Genomic DNA, 16087 nt, shown 5'->3' on the forward strand with positions numbered 1-16087 from the left:
GCATGTTTCTGCAACCAACCGGCGAAAGTCCTCGTTTGTTCGCGTGTAATCCAGTCGTCAGACTTCTCCGGGTGTTTGGACTGTAGAAAATTCTTGTGTTCCTCCATATACAGAGCCACCAAGGCGGAATTCTGTAGAATTGTGTAGTGTGCTTCAGTGAGAGAATGCCCGTCCATACATATTATTTGATCCCCTCCTAGCGTGCCTTTTCCTTCTAGTCTGCCCTTATGCCGCGATTCAGGAACACCAATCTGCTTAAGGTCAGGAATGAAGTCAATACAAAACTCAATGACCTCCTCATTTTCATGGCCCTTCGAGATGCTTCCTTCTGGCCTAGCACGGTTATGAACATATTTCTTCAAGACTTCCATGAACCTTTCAAAGGGGAACATATTGTGTAGAAATACAGGACCCAAAATGTTAATCTCTTCGTAAAGGTGAACTAGGACGTGCGTCATAATGTTGAAGAAGGATGGTGGGAACACCAACTCGAAACTGACAAGACATTGCACCAAATCATTCTGTAACCTTGGTATGATTTCTGGATCGATTACCTTCTGAGAGATTGCATTGAGGAATGCACATAGCTTCACAATGGCTAATCGAACGTTTTCCGGTAGAAGCCCCCTCAATGCAACCGGAAGGAGTTGCGTCATAATCACGTGGCAGTCATGAGACTTTAGGTTTTGGAACTTTTTCTCTGCCATATTTATTATTCCCTTTATATTCGACGAGAAGCCAGACGGTACCTTCATGCTGAGCAGGCATTCGAAGAAGATTTCCTTCTCTTCTTTGGTAAGAGCGTAGCTGGCCTGACCATGATGTATGCTGTCTTTTCCGTGCATATGTTGCTGGTCCTCCCATGCCTCTGGTGTATCTTTTGTCTTCCCATACACGCCCAAAAAGCCAAGCGGGGTCACGCAAAGATTCTTCGTCACGTGCATCACATCGATTGCGGAGCGGACCTCTAGGTCTTTCCAATATGACAGGTCCCAAAATATAGATTTCTTCTTCCACATGGGTGCGCGTCCGTCAGCGTCCTTCGGAACAGGTTTTCCGCCAGGACCCTTTCCAAAGATTACCTCCAAATCCTTGACCATATCATGTACATCAGCACCAGTACGGTGGCGAGGCTTCGTCCGGTGATCTGCCTCACCTTTGAAATGCTTGCCTTTCTTTCTTACAGGATGCCTTGTCGAAAGAAATCGACGATGTCCCAGGTACACATTCTTCCTACAACTATCCAAATATATACTGTTGGTATCATCCAAACAGTGCGTGCATTCGCGGTATCCCTTGTTTGTCTGTCCTGAAAGGTTACTGAGAGCAGGTCAATTATTGATGGTCACGAACAGCAACGCCTTTAGGTCAAATTCTTCCTGTCCGTGCTCATCCCACGCACGTACACCTGTTCTATTCCACAGCTGTAATAGTTCTTCAACTAATGGCCTTAGGTACACATCAATGTCGTTGCCGGGTTGCTTAGGGTCTTGGATGAGCACTGGCATCATACTGAACTTCCGCTTCATGCACAACCAAGGAGGAAGGTTATACAAACATAGAGTCACAGGCCACGTGCTATGGTTGCTGCTCTGCTCCCCAAAAGGATTAATGTCATCTGCGCTTAGACCAAACCATACGTTCCGTAGGTCACCTGCAAACTCCTCCCAGTACTTTCTCTCGATTTTTCTCCACTGCGAACCGTCAGCGGGTACTCTCAACTTTCCGTCTTTCTTACGGTCTTCTGCGTGCCACCGCATCGCCTTCACATGCTCTTTGTTTTGGAACAAACATTTCAACCGTGGTATTATAGGAGCATACCACATCACCTTGGCAGGAATCTTCTTCCTGGGGCGCTCGCCCTCGACATCACCAGGGTCATCGCGACTGATCTTATAACGCAATGCACCGCATAGCGGGCAAGCGTTCAAATCCTCGTACTCACCGCGGTAGAGGATGCAGTCATTAGGGCATGCATGTATGTTTTGCACCTCTAACCCTAGAGGGCAGACAACCTTCTTTGCTTCATACGTACTCTCGGGCAATTCGTTGTCCTTTGGAAGCATATTCTTTATCATTACCAGCAACTTTCCAAATCCCTTGTCAGATACACCATTCTCTGCCTTCCATTGCAGCAATTCAAGTGTGGTGTCCAACTTTTTTTTGCCAGCTTCACAATTCGGGTACAACAATTTCTTGTGGTCCTCTAACATGCGCTGCAACTTCGTTCTCTCCAGATCACTTGCGCAGTTTCTCTTTGCATCGGCAATGGCCCGACCTAGATCATCAGCGGGCTCATCTGATGCCTCTTCTTCAGCTTCTTCCCGCATTGCCGGCTCAGCTTCTTCCCCCATTATTGTATCATTGTATTCAGGGAACCCATGGCCAGGATAGCCGTCGTCGTCCTCTTCTTCTTCATTGTCTTCCAGCATAACCCCTATTTCTCCGTGCTTGATCCAAACATTATAGTGGGGCATGAAACCGGACTTAAATAGGTGGACGTGAATGATTTTTTCTGTAGAGTAACTGTGACCATTCTTACAGCCAGCACATGGACAAGGCATAAAACCATCCGCACGCTTGTTTGCCTCAGCGGCCCGCAGAAAAGTATGCACGCCATTAATGAACTCGGGAGAGCATCGGTCATCATACATTCATTGTCGGCTCATCTTCATTACACAACACCAAATAGACCAAATTAATACAAGTTCATACATAAAGTTCATATACAACACTTAATTAAATGCAACATACAAATAACTCTCTAGCTAAAGAATTTAAATGCAACAACAAATGCGATGAAGATCGCAACTAAGGTAACAATTGATCCAACAGCATAATAATACCAAGCCACACTATCAATGGCATATTTTCTAATCTTTCTAATCTTCAACCTCATTTTCTCTATCTTGATCTTGTGATCATCGACGACATCGGCAACATGCAACTCCAATTCCATCTTCTCCCCCTCAATTCTTTTCAATTTTTCTTTCAAATACTCGTTTTCTCTTTCAACTAAATTTAACCTCTCGACAATAGGGTCGGTTGGAATTTCTGGTTCACATACCTCCTAGATAAAAATATCTATGTCAACTTGATGGGCATAATTTGTCATAAACACAAAATGCAACAACTAGTTTTAAAAAAGAATATACCACATCCAAATCATAACAAGGACGAGGGCCGACGGGGACGGATATCAAAACCATGGCACTATGTATAACAAACAACGTACGGGTAAGATAATTATACGAGTAACTATATATCCAAATCACATAAACATCAATTTGGTAATGTAAAACATTCATGAACAAGAGCCTCACCAGAAGGTGGTGCCGGCGACGGGACGGTGCGGGCGATCGACGGTGGTTACGACGGAGATTTAGAAGGCACTAAGTAAACCACACCTACATATGCAAACTAAGTGTTATTTTTGACCTCAAATTGCATATAAATCAAATACTAGCAAATATAATTATTCCTCCCAAATTAATCACTATACAAAGCATTGCAAGAGCTAATCTAGCAATGAGATTTGAAAGGACAAAGTTGCTAACCTTTGTGATCATTTGAATGGATGGGGGCCTTCAAATCTTGACAAATGTTGGGCAAAATTTGTGAGGAGCTCGAGGAAAGAGGAGGAAGAACAGAGAAAGTGGGGGGAAAGGGAAAGAATAGAGTGGTTCGGGGGGACGAAGGGTTTATGTACGTCAACCTTTAGTACCGATTCGTGCCACGAACCGGTACTAAAGGTGCTGGACGGGCCCCAGACTGACAACACCCTACCATCACCCTCTTTAGTACTGGTTCGTGGCACGAACCGGTACTATAGGTTCGCCACGAACCGGTACTAATGAGAACGGCCGGCTAGCCGTTGAAACCGGCACTAATGGACACATTAGTGCCAGCTTAAAACCAAACCAACACTAATGTGTCTCATATTAGGTCCTTTTTCTACTAGTGTGCAGCTCACCAACGCCGCCTCCCCTCCATCCAACGTCGCCGTCCTTCACAACGTTCACCCCTCTGCTCCCTCCAACACGCCGCGCATCGCGTTCATGTACAGCGAGATGCAGACGAACCGCCCATGTATTCACTCCTGCTTCACGCTCGCCGGCTGCGGCTGCGGCGGAGTTTGGCAAGGCCAATCACCTGATTAATGCGGGTCGTCGTGGCGTACATGGTGATTTGATAGCCTCACGGTGTTGCTCATGTCCGCATCTCCAGCATCACGCTACTGAACACCTTCGCGGTGGCGGATCTGGGCGCCTTGCAGGAGAAGACCGTGCAGATCGGCTACAAGGATATGAGTGAGATCGATCTACCGGTCTGTGTTTTTTAGGATGGTACCGCACACTGCCAGCCCGGGCAGGAGCTACTTGGTGACTCCCTGATGCACAGGCATATGGGTAAATAATTTTGTTTACTGCTAAGTAGGAGCTAAGTCTGCATGTGTATCAGGTAATACAAGTCGCTGTGCGTCAGGGTGAAGCTAATTTGCTGCAGGCTAGCAATCGATCCGTCAAGTTCTGCCAGAGCAGCGCACGTTCATTGCTCACAAGGCTGGTGCAGACGCACGGCTCCAGGAATCCACGGACCAAGGTGTGGAGGCAGGCTGCAGTGCCGCAGTAGGCGGAAGCAACATACATCATTTGTATGCTCTCTTACTCTTATCCTTTTGACTTTAGAAATTAATCTAGATTTAGTTTTATTCTTTGTGTTAATTGGATTAGTTGTCAGCGTTTTAAACTCTACCGGACCTGATGTGTCATACACGAATAGAGAAATCTGCACAACATATGTGAGTTAGTGACCACTTGTTGATTGCATAGTCCAGATGCTAATTATATATACTAGCTAATACCCGGCGCGTTGCTGCGGGAATTGGTTACAATATATTTTGATGAAATTTGATTTTTGTATAACATGAATATTTCATTGGTAGAGAAATAAAACTAAAAATACATACAATTTATTTTACTATTTAATTGTTAAGGCTACATGTGTACATGTGGAGAGAAATATATTATACTGGAATAATCTATTTAGTTATATAGAATATGATGGTGCACCACACATTGATGTGGTATTCTTCGCTGACATTAAGGTTCTTGTTTTAGAAAATGGAATATAAGGCTAAATTGGCACAGACAATTTCAACAACAACAATGTGACATGCACAGAGTATATATCAACTTTTCTTGCACGGAGGGCATACCAGACAACATCAATCGTAATAAGGTGAAGTAAACACATCAATCATGTATGTTTAAGTTTTCATTTATCCCTATAGTTCACATGATTGTCAGAGATAATAAATTAAATGGTGATGTGAGTGATTACAACTTTCCTGCTGGAAAAACTCTATTCTGTTATGGCTTCCTCTTGTGGCTCTACTGCAAATTCTTTCCTGCAGACTTAAAAAAAATGAACTCGTCAGAAATGTAACTGAGGAGGGTGTACTCATAATCTATACTTTAGCATAGAAATAATCCTTTGGAAAAGCAAGGAATTAGCTTAAGGCCCTTTGTATATGCACCAACCATAAAAAATAGGCTTCTTAGCAAACAAAATATGACAAAGTGTACAATTCCACATAAATATAGTTATCTGAGTAAACGACAAATCTAATTAAAAAAATGGAGATTGCATGTCAAGATGAGTGTGAGGACTGCCTGAGAGATCGTTCACCATGCGTCCAGTACTCACAGCAAAACATTAATCGCTTTCTCCCATTAAATCCAAACTCCTTTATCTAGTACATGAACAAATTGAATGGGTAGGAAGCATATGTCCATGGATTGGGAATTAATAAACACCATTATTATGAAGGAGTGAGAATTATCTGATAATTGAGGAGAGCTTACCCGTAGCCTACTTCTGAACTTTGGCAACCCCTTGGTAGGCAGCATGAGGACATAACACACAAAACACATGTCCGAGACAACTCATGGAAAATGAAAATAGTATTGTATAATATATGAAGAGCATGAGAACCTATACATAGGTAAGCATTGAGATCCATATTCCCATGTAGTTAAAACTCACAATCACATGCAAGCAACTAACCAATAATCATAGAAGGTATTACTTTGACAATACTTTCAATTAAGTGGCCGATTTTATTTGAGGCAAGGGCAGATAGCAGAGCATAATGAACTCTCTGCAGAATATTCATGAAAAGAACGGACTAATTCATGCAAACTGACAAAAGTATTTTCATGTGGCAATGATTCTGACCATCAAGGGGGCAGTATTGGATGCCTTTACTGAACTTAAGTAATCTTCTGCTTCATCCATTCTTCCCTCTTTAATTAAGAAACTGTTGAGAGATCGACAAATAATAGATACGGAGAGATCGAGCAGTGGACTGCTCATAAAAGTATAGATCCAAACTTCTCTGAACAGAACCCAATGCACAAATATGTATAAGTGCAGCAGAGCAGATCGTTCAAGATCAAGTGCAATATGTCAATAATAAAATTATTGTCCTTTAGATTCCAAAATGAAAAATGATTAAGGGAAAGAGCCATGCATTACCCATTTAGCTTGCACACGGGAATACTGACGCCGACGATAGGAAGGAGTTCAGTTTGCAGACTGCAATAAAATTCCATGTGCTTAAGGTGGCGCTAGCAGTATTGAGAAGACAGGAGAGGCATGAGTAAAGGAAAGTAGTTTGGTAGTACATGGGAACAGACCTCAACTGCAAATAGGGTTCATCTTCCTCTCTTACCGCAAACCATGCCGACCGGCTCACCGTGCTCCAGGCCGGAGGAAAAGGAGGAGGTAGTGATCGGGCTGGACCATGGGCGGCGGCGGCAAGATTCTTCGTGACACCATGACTGTGCGGGGTGGCGGGCGGGTGAAGCAGATGCGGACGGTCGATGGTGGTCATCCGAGCGAAGCCCATGCGGGAGCCAGCGAAGCACTATTGGCATGCGGCGGTTCCGTCCAGGAACGATGCAGTGGCGCTGCATCGAACCCAATCTTGGCATGGAGGTCGCTCGCGCCGGAGCTCGGTTTCAACAGCCGCATCTCGATAAGAAATACGTACGTGCAAAGATGAGATGCGTGAGAAACTGAGAGATGATGCATCTGGGCTCTTCTTCCAGTTATAAATGGGATGCATCTTACGTTACGAATAGGAAAGGGTGGATAGCTTCGTTGACAGGACTCCAAACGCATCAATTAAAAACTGAATCCTAAGTAAATGAGGGATCGGTTCAGTGGCTAGGTTGGCTGCGTACTAAAATAATCTTGTGGAAACAATGGGTCGCTTCGGTGACCTGGATCTTTGCGTAGTAATGAAAAACCGAGTCCCATGATTTATTGATGGAATTGTGTGGGCACCAGCTGTTGTGTTAGTGATGATGTGGCTGCATATAAAATCAGTTTTTGCTTAGATGGCATGGTTGCTGATGTGGACAGCTTGCATGTTGAGATAAATGAGGTAGTGGGGGTGAACTTCTTAAGTATATAGGATAAAAAAGGGAACTATGGGAGGTACAGATACAATGCTACCAAGTTCATATTAAAGAAAGGGTATTATGGGAGGTTGGAGGGGAGAAGATATCGAACATTTTCTTATTTTGATCTGCATGATGCGAATAACTAGATTGAAAATTAATGCTAAATTTTATTGTATTTCAGTAGAGAGTTGAATACATATTGGTAGACAAAATTGAGGTGAAACCTAACATGGTTCCTGTTGTATAAATAATATATAATTATCTTTTACAGATTTAGAATTTAGAGCACTTAATTTGGTTTACATACAGTGATACCTTGCAATGATTTAGAAAGGTGACCTATTTTCAAGTGAATTTACATGTTCTTTGCTATTCAACATAATTTTTTCCTCCCTCCGTTGTGTAAAATTGATTCATCTGCGGTTGTGCTCTTCTGACAAAGATGTCCATCAAGTCCCGAGAGAACTACTAATAGCTAGCTGGAAAGATGTTTTAGAGAATTTGTTTGGAGGTACATAATGAAACCTCATAACTTCTAATTTGCTGATTTTTTTCAGAGAATTGCTTCGCTACTAATGCGCTAAACTAATATAAGAAGTTGTAAGTCACGAAATACTGACCTAAAACGGCTTTTATTAGTTTCCAAATGGAGTATTATTCCTGTTGAAGTTCTTTAATCATTTCAATTCTTCTGTGACAGGCCGACAGCGGGCTCGAGTCTATCTCTGTCTAGCGAACAGGGTGGACAGGTTCACGACTCGACTGATTGACTGAATCGGAGCAAACAATTCAGCGAACACCTTATGGGCAGAGGTAGAGAAGCAGAGTATGGGCACTAGCACAGCTTACCTTTTTATCTTCCTGTACGTGCTGCACTGAGGGAAAATTCATGGGCGTGGACGGGCTCGCCTACTCACTGAATCGTGAGACGTTGCTTCACCTCGGGATGTTGGACGCATGCAGTTTTTGAGTGCGTGTACGGTGGTTTATTTAATGCATACTGTGCACGGAAGAGACGGTGCGTACCGACGGCCGTCGCAGAGCTAGTGACGCCGTCTTGGTTCTGTGATATGTACTCCCTCCGTTCTAAATTATTCGTCGTACAAATGGATGTATCTAGAACTAAAATACATCTAGATATATCCATACGTATGACAAGTAATTCGGAATGGAGGGAGTAATAGGGTTTGGCTGATCGTTAGTTCTGATCACATTTAGATCTGCGGAACAAAAGCATGTACAGTACTTTTTATTAGCATCGCACACACAAGTGCGGGATCTTCCAAATGACTTGCTAGACCGGACGTATGTTATGCATGAAACCCAATGCATTCGAGTAATGTTTTTCCCAAACCTCTTTGCTTTTTCTGACCAGAAATCAAAAACCTTGATCCTTACAAAGCGTTGATTTCTACAAAATCCATTTATGACTGGCCAGACGCGAATCAAATTTGTTTTTTGCATCGCGGTTGTGGGGGCGGCAGCTAGAATGAGTTCAACTTTTAAATAAACTATGAACATGAGACATGACGAAATGACCAATTTTAATGTTTGATGAATTATGAGCATCTACATGAGCGGTCATCAAATCTGGCTTCTCAAATGCCATGGACGCGTCCACATGCACTGATCAGACACTCCTCAATTCTTGTAAGTTGTAACCCACGCCATTGTATCTCATATTCGGTAGTATGTACCCATGCTAAAGCATGCAACGTGAAATAAAAGTACGTCAATCCTCAAACAGACATAGAAATGCACATTTCGATTACCAAAAGATCACCAATGGATCTCCAAAAATTTGCCAAAGTTCACATATATATTCACATAGATGCTGGCCAATTTTAAACTAGATTACATGAAACTTGAAATTAAAGATGGAGACGCATCACTTCCTTGCCGGCCTTTTGCCCTTCCGTTTGGCGGTGCTACTCTGGCCGTCGGTGTACGCATCGGCCGCCGAAGGGTCATCATTGTCGTCAGAGCTTGATCCGTCTTCGTCGTCGTCCGATCGGTCCATGTGCACCCGGGCTAGCATGCGGAGCAAGCGCTCCTGCTCCTCAGCGTGCCTCCTCGCCTTCGCCATTGCCTCGCACTCCCACAGCTCGATGGCGAGCCGGAGCGCTTTGGCGTTCTTCCTCCGGAGCCGTCGCGCATCTGACTTCGCCGATACCAAGGAGTGGCGGAGGACAGATACAATGAGCGCGTCCTCGGATCGACTGACATGTGTGCAATTGCCCGGCCCCTCGCCAACGTGTCACCCGCCGCCAACCTCTCCCTTGCGCGTTGTTGCTCACGTAATGTGGTCCGCGCCTCCGACTCGGGTGTCCTCGACCGGCCCGGCATCGACGAGGGCACGAGCACCTAACGGTTCCCGTGGACGCCCTCCGAAAACGGATGTGAGTATATGGGGTCGGTGGTGGGCCACACTGACTTTTTGGCATCGGCCGCCACATGCCTCGGCGCCTGTCTGGGTGAGGGCTACGTTAGGTCGCGAAGGAGTGATAGCGATGGCAACCTCTACGACGTTTTTCTCTCGACAGCGTGTGTGCGTTCTTTTGTGGGTTGCCAGGTCGGCCGAGTTTGTCACAATTTTCGCTCGGTTTTCCATTAATTAACCGGACTACTCTCTCCTTTTTAATGGACCGAGATCCTCCAGGGCCGACTTTGAAAAAATTACGCGCCACTCCTCATATTTAGGGCAAAAGAAAAATCATGTCATATACAACTTGGAAAAAGCCCACAATACCACAGGCGAAATTTTCTGTTTTTTATATTATACGTATAAATTTGCACATTGATTTTATTCGTTTGCCTTTTTCACGAATTGTACTTGTAGAGTTTTTTTTCGGTTACTTCCCTCCGAATTTTCCAATCTTTCAAAATTTTCTGTTTGTTTTGTAGCCCCACCTCCTCTTTTGCAATCGCCATCATACTTTTCAAATGAATCGACTGTACATCAAGGAAGGCATGGACGCGTTGAATCGCTATTGCAATGCATGTCATGGACACATGCATGCTGTACCGCCATCCTGTCGTCATATTACACGGTGCCGTCACCGTATACTACTGTTGCACGATGGCTATCGTTCCTTGCTCGCTACGACCGCATTCAATGAACGTAGCGACGAGTCGGTGTCCCATTGGTACATGTAGCGGGAGCAGGCGTGCTCGTCCGCTCTTTCGCCGCACTCCTGCACTGAGGCGCTTTGTTCTTACATTTGTACTATCAACAGGAACACACAGTATACATTACAAATCCAGTTTTGCTATGAAGCCGTAATTTTGCTCAGTTCTTCCCTACAATTAATTCGTCTGAATTACTAGCTATGGTCCCTTCTTATTCTTATTCTAATTAGCAGACAAACTTAAGATATATTTTGTTCAATTAAATCTGAATCTACAACTGATATTGTTATCTCTGTTTATCTCATTTGTTGAGAAGTATTGCTATATTTAGGGCTGCTTGTTGAGCATTTCCGTGGTAGATCCCAGATTCGAACAATGTATTCTTACACTCCCATGTATCACAGTTTATATTCTCCTTTCGATGCAAGCCTTCCTGTTTACCCGAATGATTTTGAATATGTAATACGTACATGACTTACGTACAATCCAGCCTAGACACAAAGTCAGAAATTATCTGCTATGTGTTACAGGTTCAGCACGATGTCAACCCCTTTCCTGTTGTGCATATGGTCTTGGTTTTGGATTCAGAATATATTTTGATTTAGAGATGCAGAAACGATGGATAGATATTGACAAGCCTCATTTTCTATTTGTTCTGGAGGGTCTGGGTCTAAATATCAGTCAAATATTTAATTTTTAGCTGAATGATTAAATAATGGAAAGTGGTGCTCATCTCAAAGTAGGGCTACTTGGTCTAAATAATTTGGTCATCTCAATATTTCAGAAGCATATGAGATATGTGTAGTAATTTGTGTATGCATTCTAGCTTGGACTGGCAGCATGGACTGGAAAATTGTCCCAACCATCTTGGACACACCTCAGGCAGGTGCTGCCAGCTGCCATGGCCGAGGCATGAGGTTCGACGTGGTGATCAAGGAGGTGCAGGGTATGCTCTTGTAATTAGTATGATGATTTCCACATGCTTAAATGCTACTCTATTATGTTTTTGCATAACAATCTTGAGATTATGTATTGAAATATTCATAGTGATTCTTCCAGTTAAGTTGAGCTTAATATGTTTGTCTCCTGCTCTCAGCTAATTTAGGATTTTGTATTATATTTAGGTAAGCATTTTCCTTGCATGTCGTGATACCTTACAAGCACTATGTTAATCAATTTTTTTTCTTTATCAAGTTTACTATTATTTCCATCGCTCTGCAGTTTATTTAAATACACTGCTTTACATTATTCTGGTGTGAAGTTTTCCAAATCCATTTTCCAATACAAAATTTCTTTTTCCGGATATAGACTCTTTTTGCTAATAAATAGGACAATCTGGATTCAAAGTTAAATAAAATTTATGGTCTTGTGTTGATAGATGGCATTACACACTGATGGCTTCTGGTTTTCTATTTTTCTTATAGGAACAGAGAAACTGAATATTTTGTTTGCAAGACGGTTATCATATACTCTAATTCAGACATAAGTGATGATACAATAACGCGCTTCGCCAAATTCTAATTCAGGCGGGCGTAGCTTAGCTTGGGACCAGGCACGTGCAACAGTTATTGTCTTCTTCATGCCCCGTAAGGGCATGTACATTGGTGGCATATGGATACATATGCCCCATGACAAAAAGTAATTTGAGGCATTTACATTTATTTTTTCTCCCTAATGCAAGCTACCACTAGTGGGCCTTATTAAGAAATAGAAAATAAAGACTTTAGTACACATGCATCTCTACTTTTTACTTCAACCTTTTCAGCTTTTGTCACTGGACCACACTTTTTCTCTTCAAGTACCCGCCTCCTGGAGAGGATCCCGCTTCCCTATCCAAACCTACTTTACGTCATATCCGATCCTACATGGCATGCGAGGCATCACCTTAAGGCTATGCATTGTACATGCCCTAAGTTGCTTCTGTCATGCATGTAAACAATGACGCCACCGACAGTAACGGCATGCATAGTGAGGTCGTTGCCCGGCATGATTTTGCTTTGAGCTGCTTGGAGACTTGCTTTGAGCTGCTTGGATGATACTGTGTCAGTGTATTCTTGCTTGTTTGTCCTATTTTTTCAGTGAAAATCTGAAGATATGTAGTTGATTGCCAGTATTTGATCGCCCTGCAATATTTTTTGACTTGGTTATTTGTATATCGTACGAGCTTGAATATTGAATAAGTAGCGTATCTATTAAATACTCCCTCCGTCCGAAAATACTTGTCATCAAAATGAATAGAAAGAGATTTATCTATAACTAAAACACATCTAGATACATTCCATTTTATCCATTTTGATGACAAGTATTTCCGGACGGAGGGAGTATATGCGGTTTCGTGCATTAGTTCGTACCTGCATTTGCGCACATGCATATGATTATTCAGGTTAGATTTGCCACCAAACTTAAGTGCCCCTCCTTATTTTAAGGTTATCATTTCAAGTCAACCTCATTTATTTTCACATTAATATTAAATGCCTCGTCAGTATATCAAACCGACCTTTCTCTATGAGGACCCCTGCAGTTTGTGATGCTGTAATTTTTCTTTGGGCAAATGTACTACAGAAATAAACATACTAAGCTGAGCACCCCTCGAAGGCAGATATGTACTCACATAGGGTTTTGCCGAGTATAAAACTAGGTGAGGTGCACTTGACATACACCTGGCATGGGGTTTGTTGAATGTTTTTATCGGTTTTTTGAAAGGAATGTTATGATTCCTATGTTCAATTGTAATTTTATCTCCGAAAGCTCATTCTAGAATATGTGTATAGACTCATATTTATGACCTTTTTTATAAATTATACTAGGATCTGGATTTTAAATTTCAGGTCCTCTGAGCATACTCACATTTATATTTGATGATGGACACGTGCGTGGCACGTGCATGGTTACTAGTTTGCTCAAGCAGTCACTGAGGTTTATCATAGAGTCATTACAGCTAATAAGTCGGCTTAAACCAGGATTAACCGGTTCCACAAAAGCGCCCAACAGTGCAACATCCAGACGGTGTCATCCGGCGCCAAGGAGGCACATGCCAAAGTCTAAGGAAAATACATACCAGTCGTGTATTTTTAGTAAAAATATAATAAATTATCTATTATAGTCCTGTAGCACTAAATAGAAAAGATAAACAAAATAAAATTATCTATCTTTGTGTGGCTGTCCAGATTGACTGGTGTTGTTTTCTATGTGCCGTTGTGGCATTTGTAATTCGGTTTTTCATATCTTAATGGGACAATTCTCTTTTTATTTTTTAATGAATCGAGATCATTCGAGTCGACCGAAAAAACATATTTATGTTGCTAGCTTTGAAATATTTGAGGAACCTGAGATTTCACAAAACCATAATAAAACTCAATCGAACAAACATCTGGATATTTCTGCATATGGTTGATTCCTTCATGGGCGCCGGATCAAATTAGTTAACTATTTTTTTAATGAATCGAGATCCTTTGAGCGGACCGAAAAAAACATATGTATATTCCTAGCTTTGAAAATTCAAGGCACCTAAAATTTAGCAAATATTTGTGCCTTGGAAATTCAAGGCACCTAAAATTTAGCAAACATATGTATATTCCACCTGACATGTCATTAGCTCACACCAGACAACGGTGTTGAATGTCTATAAATTGGTGAGGACCAGTTAAAGGGAGCCACATGGGACTATGCAACACGAAATATCCAGACATTAATACCACAAATTTTATTTTATTTGTATGTTGATGATGCGTGTGCGCTGGTGGAGCTGGGCCAGCAGGACCACAGCCAAGGCCCAATCCCGTTTTACTACCCATTTCACATCATAGAAATAGAGTAGGGCCTGCTTGTAGTCAGAACAATGAGTTATCTTAGTTGGTTGTTGCATTGTTTCACCTAATTTTTAGGAGGTCATGGGTTCGAATCCCTCTAATCGCATCTATTTTTTAACACATCGAGTGCGTGATGGGCCGAGCAGGCTGAGGCCCAACCGGTTGTGGGGCGCATCAGCAGGCTTAAGTGCGCGCTGCAAACCTGGCCCAAGCGTTTTTTTCCAAAAGGAAATGTCAACTAAAAAATTAAAATATATCGCACCACCTGTGGGGCTAAACTATGCGGGAGCGTAAAACACTTATTCTACGCTCCGACTGTGTCGCACCCACCGTTCGGCTTAATTGACCATTATTCTTCCACCTGCTAGCAAAATCCATGGAAAATATAGTAATAGAATTAGTTCGGTTACCATCTGCACGCAACGGTTCACCATTGCACCACCATTTCTTTTTTCATATACATGGTCGTAACAACACATAGTAAACAACCATAACAAATATAATAACCCAATAAATTCAGTTATTATCATAATGATGAACTACAAAATATACTTGGCAATGCGAACAACTTTCCAAATTACAAACAGTTTTTAAAAAATTCCATACATTAAAAAAAAAAAAATTGAACGGAACATTTTTTGAAATTCACAAACATTTCTTAAAAGCATGAACCTATTATAAATATGCGAACACTTTTCAAATTTGTGAACATTTTTTGAAATGGGAACATTTAGAAGAAATTTAGAAAATGTATTTTCAATGCAAAAATTATTTACAATTTTTGAACATATCACTAAAACAAGAATATTTTTCAAATTTGTAACATTTTTTAAATGCATGTTTAATATCTTCAACAAATATGGAAAAAGGCAAACATTTTTTTAAAATGGGAATATTTTTTAAAATTGCAAAAAAATATCGTAACGATAAAAGATATAAAATTGCAAGCATTTTTTAAATAGGAACACAATTTTAGAATTCGTAACATGAACTACCAAATATACTTGGCAACATGATTTTTTTTCCAAATTACGAACATTTTTTTGAAAATTCAATGCATTTTTGGGAATAGCGAGAACAAAAATTTGAATGGAACATTTCTAGAAATTCACATATATTTATTTATTAAAATGCGAATAATTTTGAAGTTGTTAAGAATTTTTAAAATGGGAACATGTTTTCAAAAGTCAGAAGAATTTTGGAAAATGTGTTTCTTTAATGTAAATATTATTTTCATCTTTTGATCGTATCGCTAGAACAAGAATATTTTTCGAATTTGGAACAATTTTTAAAATCTTGAACAATGATGATAAATTTTATAAAATGTTTAACATATTCTGGAGAGACAAAATGTAAAATTCGAAACAACTTTTAAAATAGGAAAACAATTTTAGAGTTCGTTTCTTTTTAGAAAAATTGATCAAAAATAAAATTCCGAACATTTTTTTTAATTTCGAATTTCGGATAAAAAAGGAAAAAATAGACTTGTAATGTGAAAATAAAAAGAAATACGAAATAAAAAGAGAAGGAAACAGAAAAAGAAAAATATAAACATTAACATAACACGGAAAAAAAATGGGCAGCCCAGACTTGGGCTTCCTGTGCGTAGCTTGAAGTATTTACCGTACTATGCAGGAAATAGGGTATTTTATTGTTGCATGGACAGTGAAAATTGGG

The 16087-nt window shown here is 41.2% G+C and overlaps 2 long non-coding RNA genes across 2 annotated transcripts; both read left to right on the top strand.

Moving 5' to 3' along the window:
- The first annotated feature begins 4586 nt into the window (after positions 1–4586).
- Positions 4587–8203, top strand: LOC119336673. The gene is made up of 3 exons (XR_005162716.1): positions 4587–4654; positions 7915–7983; positions 8173–8203. It is a non-coding gene; the product is annotated as an uncharacterized LOC119336673 (long non-coding RNA).
- A 65-nt stretch (positions 8204–8268) lies between these two features.
- LOC119336316 lies at positions 8269–12124 on the top strand. Its single transcript, XR_005162359.1, has 3 exons — positions 8269–8335; positions 11428–11547; positions 12026–12124. It is a non-coding gene; the product is annotated as an uncharacterized LOC119336316 (long non-coding RNA).
- Positions 12125–16087: the final 3963 nt, after the last annotated feature.

This window comes from Triticum dicoccoides, chromosome 7B (assembly GCF_002162155.2).
Source record: "Triticum dicoccoides isolate Atlit2015 ecotype Zavitan chromosome 7B, WEW_v2.0, whole genome shotgun sequence".
NCBI lineage: Eukaryota > Viridiplantae > Streptophyta > Magnoliopsida > Poales > Poaceae > Triticum > Triticum dicoccoides.